At 39.9% G+C, this 11630-nt stretch overlaps 1 pseudogene; it reads left to right on the top strand.

Annotated features, from left to right (window-relative positions):
* LOC105001846 overlaps positions 1-5981 on the top strand; it is a 133148-nt pseudogene extending 127167 nt beyond the window's left edge.
* The last annotated feature ends 5649 nt before the right edge of the window (positions 5982-11630 follow it).

The raw sequence follows: 11630 nt of genomic DNA, 5'->3' as shown, positions 1-11630 counted from the left end.
TTTTTTTTTTTTTTTTTACTGCTTGTTTCTTTTTGGACGCCATTGCTCCTGGGTTCATCCTTCCTGTTTTCTGCACCTCCTAAACCCACAGACCTGCAGAGGGTCAGGGTGGAGGCGGTTGGCCCATTTCTGGCCCCTTATTTACTTTTTTAAGCTAGTTTTATTGAAGTTTTCTATCACTTGCAACTGAAAGCTTTTCAATATTGATACAGCCCAGTACTTAAACCTTCCCACTCCAAGCTAAGTGACGTTTTGAATACATTGTGTTCTTTACAGATAGACATCAGGTATGAAAATCTTATCATTTTCATGGAGAAAGATACTGGAAAACTTTTTTGTCCTGGATTAAAAGTGTAAAAATATGTGTTTAAGAAGGTTAAAAAACTAAATAAAAAGTTAAAATGAAATGCAAAATTCTTTACCCTGATCACATTTCAAGCAGGCTAAGTCACCTGTCCTTTGCTGTAATGATTTTTCAAAATGCGTGGAAAAGTTTTGCTTCTTTGTGACATTGAAATCAAAGATGATTCTGATATTTGCATTTAGTGCTGACACAGTAAAAGAACACACCTGTCCATTTTTGCTTTGCATTATCCTCTTTCTGTCAGTTGTGAATGTGATATAAAATAAGACCCTTCTGTGTAGCACTGGAGAACCTCCAAATCCATCCTCAGTTTACCTCTCTGACCCCATTTCTGACAGATTCTCTTGATTTATCCTCTGTGCCAGCAAGTCTGAATCAATATCCTTCTTACACATGACCTCTCCATGTCCCTGATGCTCTGTTCACCTCCCAGTGCTACGTCCTTCTTTTTGCAGGTCATGGCTTACCTTGTGTTTGAAGTCCAAATTCTGCCTCTCCTGTCTCCAATTCCATCTTCCTGGTGATATTTTCCATGATACCTCCTTTCTCTGTTCTCAACCCTGCTGGAAGTAATACTCCTTATTCTGAACTCTTGGAACATTTTATCTTTGCCTCTTTAACAAATTGATGCCTTTTATTTATCTCCATCTTTTAAAATGCATTTTTCTTCCAGTTGCTTTCTCCTGCTTTTTAAATATTTCTAAATTTGTAAGTATGCCTTTTAAAATGGCAATACCTAAATGGTCTTCATTTTCCTATCATCTAAAGTTTTTAAGGGAATATTCATATTTGCTTCATTGTTATAGCTCTCCAGTAGTGCTAGCATTGACACTGAGCCTTGCCCATAGTAGTGGTAGAATAAATACATGGGATATTTTGTCATATTTTTCCTAAACACTTTTACAGCTTGCTTGTTTGTACTTGTGTCAACTCAACTAGCCACTAATAAATCTCCAGAATGATCTTTCAGAGTTGAAAAGCAAGGAGTCAATCACATGCCATAATTCGTTAAAAAGGAAAGGGTTTAATTGGTGTCAGGTAGTGTTGGTCAGGGTAACAAGCTATTCTTGCTAGCCATGTTAGAATTCAATAATTAAAAGTTGGACCTTTTTTCCTGAATCACTTTCTACCTCTGTACCATTTGCTCCTAGGACATCATAGCAGAACAATAAGACCCTAAGAAATTTATCTATTAAATCAATTATCTTTGTGGGAGGGGTAAGCTATAATTACTTGCCTTACAGTAAACTAATAATAATGTACTTTAAAAATTTACTTATTTCCTATGGAACCTGAAACAAAATGATACAAATGAGCTTATTTAAAAACAGAAATAGACTCACAGACATAGAAAACAAAGTTACAGTTAACAAAGAGGGAAGGTGGGGAGGATAAATTAGGAGCTTGATAACGGATACCCACACTGCTATGAATAAAATAGATAAACAGTAAAGACCTACTGTATAGCACAGGGAACTATATTTAATATCTTATAATAACCTATAATGGAAAAGAATCTGAAAAAGAATATATATTATATATACACGAAAGTGAAAGTGAAAGTCACTCAGTCATGTCTGACTCTTTGTGACCCCATTGACTAAGCAGTCCATGGAACTCTTCAGGCCGGAATACTGGAGTGGGGAGCATTTCCCTTTTCCAGGGGAATCTTCCCAACCCAGGGTTCAGACCCAGGTCTCCCACATTGCAGGCAGATTCTTTACCAGCTGAGTCACAAGTATAACTGAATCACTTTGCTGTATATCTGAAACATTGTAAATCAATTATACTTCAATTAAAAAATAAAATGTACATATTTCTATAAAATATAATTGCTGCTGTGTGTGCTTAGTAGTGTCCAACTCTTGCAAACCCATAGACTGTCAGTCCCATAGACTGCCTATGGGATTCTCCAGGCAAGAATACTGGAGTGGGTTGCCATTTCCTTCTCTAGGGGATCTTCCTGACCCAGGAATTGAACCCAGGTCTCCTGCATTGCAGGCAGACTCTTTACTGACTGAGCTACGAGGGAAGCCCATAAAATATAATTAATGTATATTATATTCTTCGCAAAGAGTCAGACATGACTGAGCGACTGATCTCTGATCTGATGTTATAGATTAAAAATCCAATTTGCTGGTATGTGTTGTATGACTATTGTTTACATTTTACACATGAGTGTATGCATTGATCCTTCACTTTATAAGGTAGATATTGTTATCTTAATTTAATAGACAAGGAAGCTGAAAGTCAGTATAGAGAAACTTCTCAAGTTAGGTCAAACATTTAGAGAGTGGCAGGGCTTGGAATGAAATCCAAGTCTTACTCACTCCTCAGTCTGGGATTTTTCCACTGGCTAAGATGCCTTGTTTGATAGTTTTCATATAACTTAGTACATACACGGGTTAAAACTTAAGGTCCACACAAGAAATGAAGAGGGGAGGAGATAAATTTTATTGAGTCTTCCTTTACTATATCATTGTCTTATCTCAAATATTGTAAAGTTGAAAGTAGCAATCTCTGTAGAATTTAACTGGAGTTACAGAGATACTCCTCATATCCTCAGTTTCACTTTCTGTGGTTCCAGTTAACCCTTGTCAATTACAGTTTGAAAATACTAAATGAAAAATTCCCAAAGTAAACAATTTGTAAGTTTTAAATGGTACCCATTTTTTCTAGCGTGATGAAAGCTTGCGCCAGCCCACTCCATCCCACCTGCTCCATCCCTTTGTTCAGTGCTTCCCATCAGTCAGTCACTGAGAGGCTGTCTGGGTTATCAGGTCAACTGTTGCAGTTTCTCAGTGCTGATGTTCAAATAACCCTTCCTTTATTGATAATAATGGCCCCCAAGCACAAGAGTAGTGATGCTGGTATCAGATATGCCAAAGGGGAGCTGTAAAGTGATTTCTTCAAATGAAAAGGCAAAAGTTTCTGAGCTAATAAGGAAAGAAAAAAAATCATATGCTGAGATTGCTGAAATCTGTGGTAGAACAATTCTCCATGAAATTGTGGAAAGGAGGAAAAACAAATTTGTGCTAGTTTTGCTGTTGTGCTTTAAACTGCAGAAGTTATGGCACAGGCATGTGTGATAAGTGCTTAGTGAAGATGGAAATGACATTAAATTTGGACAGGATATTTGGAGGGAGAAGTGGGATTCACATAACTTTTTGGCTCCCAAGTGGCTCAGTGGTAAAGTACCTGCCTGCTAATGCAGAAGACGAAGGGGACACAGGCTGGATCCCTATGTTGGGAAGATCCCCTGAAGAAGGGATGGCTACGCATTCCATTATTCTTGCCTGGAGAATTCCATGGACAGAGAGCCTGGTGGGCTACAGTCCATGGGGTTGCAAAGAGTCAGACCTGACTGAGTGACGGAGCACATTCACATAACTTTATTACAGTATATAATTATTTTGTTTTATTATTAGTTAGTATTGTTAATTTCTTTCTGTGCCTAAACAGTAAATTTAACAAAGGGATGTATATATAGAAAAAGCAGTATTTTTACAGTTTGGTACTATCTGTGGTTTCAGGCATCCACTGGTGCTTTTGGAACACATCCCCTGGGAATAATACTATATTAGCAAACTTTTATTACATAAACATGCCAGTTAGAGCAGTTAATGTGTGCACAGTTGAAATGATTACATTTTGGTAAACTTTTGTTAAAAGAACTAACCATATTTTTTTCTTTCAGTTGTCTGAACAATTTGGGTAAGTATTTAACTCTTCCTTTAATAATTTACATATTACTATCGACTGACAAGTCTTTAAATTCATATCAACGGAAGTATTTCCCAAGAATTTGCAAGTAGGTGGGGTTAAACAGAATTGCTACATAATGGAATTTAAGGATATTCTTTGGAGTTTGTTAAAAGGACGCTGTTTCATAAGTCAGGAAACCTCTTTACATGTATAATACTCTATCCAAAAAATTATGTTTTTGAAACAAATATTGGCCTTTTTGTGAGAGAGGCAGCTTTAAAATTACAGGTTACTAGTAAATTCAGCTGCAGTAAATTCTTAATATATGTAATTCTGACATATTTAAATGATAGCAGACAAGTACAGTAGCAAAAAAGAGCCCTGGGTACCCATTAATATAGTTGAAGTACTTCTTGTAACACTCCCAGATCCCATTTCCCTTCTTCATTTTTAAGAAGTTACCTCCATCATGAATCTTGTATTTATCATTCTCAAGTACATTTTCACACTTTATTCCATTTATATACATGTACATACTCTTCCCCACCCCTCAACAGACTCCTAGGTAATCATTAAAGTGTTACATTTTCAAAGCTTGTGTAGATACTATCAGATTTTACATTTCTGAGATTTATCTCTTTTGATACATATTACCTTATACATGATCTAGAGATCATTCATTTTAGCATTATGTAATATGATATTGAATGAATATTGAATATACCTAGTAAAGAATCCATTTTCCTTGACACGTATGAGGTTGTTTCTAATTTTCACAATGACAAATAATGCTACTGTGGTTCTCCTTCCTTATGTTTCTTGTTCATAAGTAGAGGAGTTTCTCTAGTTCCAAGAATGGGACTGATGGTTTGAAATGCATCTTCAACTTTCCCTAAACAATAGCAGATTTCTGGAGATGCATCCTGCCTCTTGCCCCTGTGTTTGCGCTGTGTGTGTGTATTTTGTGTGCTTCCTGCATAGCTTATTTCTTTGGGTTCCTATTTGTGCATGTGGGGCTCCAACTGGGCAGATGAGGAGGCCACTGCTTGTGCATCTGCCTCCGTGTGTGTGTGGGAGGGGTGGGTATTAAGGAGCAGTATGTGGAGAAGGTTGGATGTGGCTACAGAAGTGCAGAGCTAGAAGGCTGAAGGACCCTCTGGTCACTGTAGTGTCCTCTGTCTTCCTCCTCATTCCACGTTCCCCTCTCAGGTCTTTTCCAGGCAGCAGTACCCAATGGAGCCTCCACTGTTATCTCTGAGGCCTGGGATCTAAGGGAGAGGGACAAACTGCAAAGCAATAGTGTTCTGAAGGCAATGGACCACATCAACATTGCCATCATCTGAACCCTCATCAGCTTGCATCCCTCTGTGATGGAACTCAAGAAGCTGGACAACCTGATGTTGAACTTGGATGAGACTGAGGACAAATCCAAGTTTGTGGGCAAAGCCATGTTGGATGTGCCCTTGGCCATGTGTAAAGCAGGGGCAGCTGAACAGGAATTGCCCCTTCACCACCACATTGCTCAGCTGGCCAAGAACTCAGATCTCTTCCTGCCTGTGCCTTCAACATGATCAGTGGTGGCTCTCATGCTGGGAACAAGCCGACCACACAGGAGTTTAGATCCTCCCCATGGGTGCTGAGAGCTTTCAGGATGTCATGCGACTCAAGGTGGAGGTCTATCACACATTCATCTAGGAATAGTATGGCAAAGATGCCACCAATGTGGGAGATGAACATGGCTCTGCCCCCTGAATTCTGGAGATCAGAAGCTTCCAAGCAAAGCCTTGGAGCTGGTAAATGCAGCCATTGACAAGGCTGGCTATACCGAAAAGATTGTCATCAGCATGAATATTGCCACCTCAGAGTTTTATCATGGTAGCAGATATGACTCTGAGACTTTAAGTCTTACTGATACATCACTGGGGACCAGGACTTAGTTAGGGCCTATCTTGTTGTCTCTCTTGAGGCTGAAGTTTAGGCAGATCAATTTGATCACCAAAGCCATCCAAGTGTGCAAGCCCAGGAGAATGGCTGAGGGTCACGATGAGTCACCATTTGGGAGAGACTGAAGACAAGTTCATTGCCAACATGGTGGGGGAACTGTTCACAGGCCAGATCAATACTGGTGCCTGGTGCACCTGGCTAAGTACAATCTGGTCATGAATGAGAATCACAGAACAGCTGGGGCCTGAAGCTTGATTTCCAGGACATAATGTCTGCAGTCCCAGCATACTGTGATCCTTCTACCTGAACGGAGACTTGGAACCCCTGGCTCTTCCTCCTGGAACTTCTTCCTTTCAATCCTGCTTGCAATTTCATTCCAGACACCCAGGCTGCCCTGTTGCACTGCTCATGGGCTGCTTCAGCCCCTACTGCCTCTACTCTCCGCTCTCTGGGCTCCAGGTTGCATGGAATGCAGGACCTGCGCAGTGCTGAATGAAGGCAGGTGCTGACTGTGTGCATGGGCCTGGCCTAAGGTTATGTATGTTTGGTGGTGGTGGTTTAGTTGCTAAGTCGTATCCAACTCTTGCGACCCCGTGGACTCCCAGGGTCCTCTGTCCATGGGATTCTCCAGGCAAAAATACTGGAGTGGGTTGCCAATTCTTTTTCCAAATAAATGTATGTTTTATTTATTTTTTATTCATCCTGTTAGTTAATAAATCACTGTCCCATAACTCCAGGGGACCGTGTGTCTGTGTTTCTTGTGACTATAGGTTACTAGATGGCTTGAGGTGGGGATCTTGCTGAAATGGGAAGAGTAACAGAAAGGGCCTCGATGGTGGTTCCTGTGTGTGTTGAAAGCCTTCACTGCAACCTGGGTCAGTCCAAAGGGGGAGATATGTGCCTGGGGGCTCTACATTTGTCCCACTCTTCCCAATCCTAGCTTTCCTGTTCTTCCTATCCATCTATGTATCTATCATTAGGAGGGAAATCCTGGTGGCTCACGGTAAAGAATCTGCCTGTAATTTAGGAAACACAGGTTTGATCCCTGGGTTGAGAAAATCCCCTGGAGGAGGGTATGACAACCCTCTCCAGTATTCTTGCCTGGAAAATCCCATGCACAGAGGAGGCTGGCGGGCTACAGTCTATAGGGGTCACAAAGAATTGGACACAACTGAGTGACTCAAAAACAGAACTATTTTAGGAGGAGACCTCCTCCCTTAAGTGGGAACGGGGTTGCCTGGAACAAAGGCCACATTTCCCTGCTGCATTTGCAGCTCAGGGTGGACATTTCATTAAACTCCAGCAAAATATATGTAAGTGAATGTGTTCTGTGAGACTTTGAGGCGTGTCTTTCAATGAGGAGGTCATGCCCCCCTCCCCCTTTTTCTCATTCCTGTTGGCTGTGATAAGATCATGGTGATTGAAGCATTGGGCAATACTTTAAAATCCTGTTTAAATGCACTTTAAGCATTCTTTGAATCTTGGTATTATGAAATGGAGTTTGGGGCCAGTTTGGCAAAAAAAAAAAAAAACAAAAAACAAAAAAAAAAACACTGTAATTTCTCCTCTGATTTCTTTTTAAAATTATAGCTGCTTTCTTTTGACCAAAACTGGAAACTTTAACATTAAGATAACCCTTCTCATTCATTTTTTTTAAAATTTTACTTTATTTTTAAACTTTACATAATTGTATTAGTTTTGCCAAATATCAAAATGAATCCGCCACAGGTATACATGTGTTCCCCATCCTGAACCCTCCTCCCTCCTCCCTCCCCATACCATCCCTCTGGGTCGTCCCAGTGCACTAGCCCCAAGCATCCAGTATCGTGCATCGAACCTGGACTGGCAACTCGTTTCTTACATGATATTTTACATGTTTCAAGCTACTGAATTTGATGTACTATTATTTACTTCCTATTTTGAATCTATGCTCATAAGAGAAACAGATATAAATTTTCTTTGTTGTACTCTTACTATCCAGTTGTGCCCTCTAGGTTATATTGGCATTCCAAAATGAGTCAGGGAGCTTCCTTACTTTTTCTCATCACTGAGGCAATTTCTGTAAGATTTATACTGTTAGTTACTTGAAGTTTTAGTAAAACTGCTGAGGTAATTTCCTGTAATTGTCTAAGCCTATCTTTTGGTGGGGGAAACTTTTGCTCTCTAATTTGATTTCTTTAGTGGTTATTATTTTATCTCAGCTTTCCTACTTTCTACCCTCTCCACCTGTCACGTTAGTGTTTCTCTGACTCATTGAGTCTGTCCTGACTTTCCTGATTTTCCTGGCCTCATTAGCCCATACCTTTGATCTCTATGTGGAATTTCAAAATGCATTTCACTTGATTTTTTTGTTGCTGCCTCTCAGCTTGGGAGGAAACAGGACAAAACAGGGCACTTTCCTTCCCCTTTCCACCTGGTATCTTTTGTTGTTGTTCAGTCACTTAGTTGTGTCTGATTCTTTGTGACCCCGGGGACTGTAGCACGCCAGGCCTCCCAGTCCCTCGCCGTCTCCTGGAGTTCATCCAAGTTCATGTCCATTGAACTGGTGATGCCATCCAACCATCTCATCCTTTGCTGCCCTCTTCTCCTTTTGCCTTCAATCTTTCCTAGCATCAGGGTCTTTTCCAATGAGTTGGCTGTTTGAATCACGTGGCCAAAGTATTGGAGCTTCAGCTTCAGCATCAGTCATTCCAGTGAGTATTCGGGGTTGATTTCCCTTAGAATTGACTGGTTTGATCTCCTTGCTGGTATCTAGTCTCTCAAAAATTGGCGTTCCACAGTTGGCAGATATAGGTAGTTTTCTTTACTGCAGACTAGACCAGTTATTTTGGACTTTGCTCTGGGTCCTAGGTACTTTAAAACATGTGTGTTTGTGTGTGTGTGTATGTGTGTGTGAGGGGGTGTCCTGGTGACATTTCCTTTTTCTTCTAACTTGACCTCCCTGCCCTCAGTGTCTCCACTTCTATGCCCCAAACATCCCTGTCCTTTTCCACTTATCTAAAAATACCCCTTATCAAAGGAAAATATCTGGCAATTTGGAGCATCTCTCTCTTATCTTCTTTTATTTAGTGAATCTTGTTGTATTGAGTATGGGAAAGGAGAATTTTCAGTTCAATGGATGGGAGATGTTGTTTCTCCAATTTAACTTTTCCTTTTGATGGTCCCTCATCATGAGTCATGAATCATGGACTTTTTTTTTTGTCTTTATAGTAGAATTTTACTGAGGGAGGCAGAAGGATAATGTGGAAAGAATTCTAACCTTGGTTTTATCCTTTCCTGTTTTTCTTTCTTCTTAATTTTTTTTTGAGTATAGTTGATTTACAATGTTGTGTTAATTTCTGCTGTACAGCAAAGTGAATCAGTTATATGCAAATACACACACACACACACACACACACACTGTTTAAGATTCTTTTCCCATACACGTCATTACAGACTATACAAAAGAGTTCTATGTGCTATACGGTAGGTCCTTCTTGTGTGTCTGTGCTTAGTCTCTTAGTCATGTCCGACTCTTTGTGTCCCATTGGACTGTAGCCTGCCAGGCTCCTCTGTCCATGGAATATTTCAGGCAGGAATACTGGAGTGGGTTGCCATTTCCTTCTCCAGGGGATCTTTGCAAACCAGGGATCAAACTCATGTCTCTTTCATCTTCTGTATTTGTAGGTGCATTCTTTACCACTGTACCACCTGGAAAGTCCAGGTCCTTATTAGTTATATATTTTATATATAGTAGTTTTAAAGTACCTAGGACCCAGTGGAAAGTCCAAAATAACTGGTCTAGCCTGCAGTAAAGAAAACTACCCCAATTTCCCAATTTATTCCTCCCCCATTCCCTCCCTGGTAATCACATCTGTTTGCTATATCTGTGATTCTGTTTCTATTTTGTAAGTTCATTTGTACTATTTTTTTTTTTTTAGATTCCACACATAAGTAATATTATATGATATTTTTCTTTCTCTGTCTGACTTATTTACTCAGCATAATAATCCCTAGGTTTATCCATTTTTGCTGCAAGTGACATTATTTGGTTCTTTCTAATGACTGCATAATATTCTATTGTGTATATATACCACATCTTTTTTTTTTTTTTAATCTATTCCTCTGCCAGTGGATTTAAGTTCCTTCTATGACTTGGCTGTTGTAAATTGTGTTCAGTGAACATAGGGATGGAACCAAAGCAAAAACAATACCCAGCTGTGGATGTGACCGGTGATAGAAGCAAGGTCCGATGCTGTAAAGAGCAATATTGAATAGGAACCTGGAATGTCAAGTCCATGAATCAAGGCAAACTGGAAGTGGTCAAACAAGAGATAGCAAGAGTGAATGTCGACATTCTAGGAATCAGCAAACTCACATGGACTTGAATGGGTGAATTTAACTCAGATGACCATTATATCTACTACTGCAGACAGGAATCCCTTAGAAGAAATGGAGTAGCCATCATAGCCAACAAAAGAGTCCATAATGCAGTACTTGGATGCAATCTCAAAAACGACAGAATGATCTCTGTTCATTTCCAGGGCAAACCATTCAATATCACAGTAATCCAAGTTTATGCCCCAGCCAGTAATGCTGAAGAAGCTGAAGTTGAATGGTTCTATGAAGACCTACAAGACCTTTTAGAACTAATACCCAAAAAAGATGTCCTTTTCATTATAGGTGACTGGAATGCAAAAGTAAGAACTCAAGAAACACCTGAGGTAACAGGCAAATTTGGCCTTGGAATACAGAATGAAGCAGGGCAAAGACTAATAGAGTTTTGCCAAGAGAACACACTGGTCATAGCAAACACCCTCTTCCAACAACACAAGAGAAGACTCTACACATGGACATCACCAGATGGTCAACACTGAAATCAGATTGATTATGTTCTTTGCAGCCGAAGATGGAGAAGCTCTAAACAGTCAACAAAAACAAGACCGGAAGCTGACTATGGCTCAGATCATGAACTCCTTATTACCAAATTCAGACTTAAATTGAAGAAAGTAGGGAAAACCACTACACTATTCAGGTATGGCCTAAATCAAATCCCTTATTATTATACAGTGGAAGTGAGAAATAGATTTAAGGGCCTAGATCTGATAGATAGAGTGCCTGATGAACTATGGAATGAGGTTCGTGACATTGTACAGGAGACAGGGATCAAGACCATCCCCATGGAAAAGAAATACAAAAAAGCAAAATGGCTGTCTGGGGAGGCCTTACAAAGAGCTGTGAGAAGAAGCGAAGTGAAAAGCAAAGGAGAAAAGGAAAGCTATAAGCATCCAAATGCAGAGTTCCAAAGAATAGCAAGAAGAGATAATAAAGCCTTCCTCAGTGATCAATGCAAAGAAATAGAGGAAAACAACAGAATGGGAAAGACTAGGGATCTCTTCAAGAAAATTAGAGATACCAAGGGAATATTTCATGCAAAGATGGGCTTGATAAAAGATAGAAATGGTATGGACCTAAGAGAAGCAGAAGATATTAAGAAGAGGTGGCAAGAATACACAGAAGAACTGTACAAAAAAGATCTTCACAACTCAGATAATCATGATGATGTGATCACTGACCTAGAGCCAGACATCCTGGAATGTGAAGTCAAGTGGGCCTTAGAAAGCATCACTATGAACAA

Source organism: Bison bison, unplaced genomic scaffold (genome assembly GCF_000754665.1).
Source record: "Bison bison bison isolate TAMUID 2011002044 unplaced genomic scaffold, Bison_UMD1.0 scf7180017864384, whole genome shotgun sequence".
NCBI classification, from domain to species: Eukaryota; Metazoa; Chordata; class Mammalia; order Artiodactyla; family Bovidae; genus Bison; species Bison bison.
The sequence above is the reverse complement of the archived record's forward strand: the minus strand, read 5'-3'. Positions and strand labels throughout refer to the sequence as shown.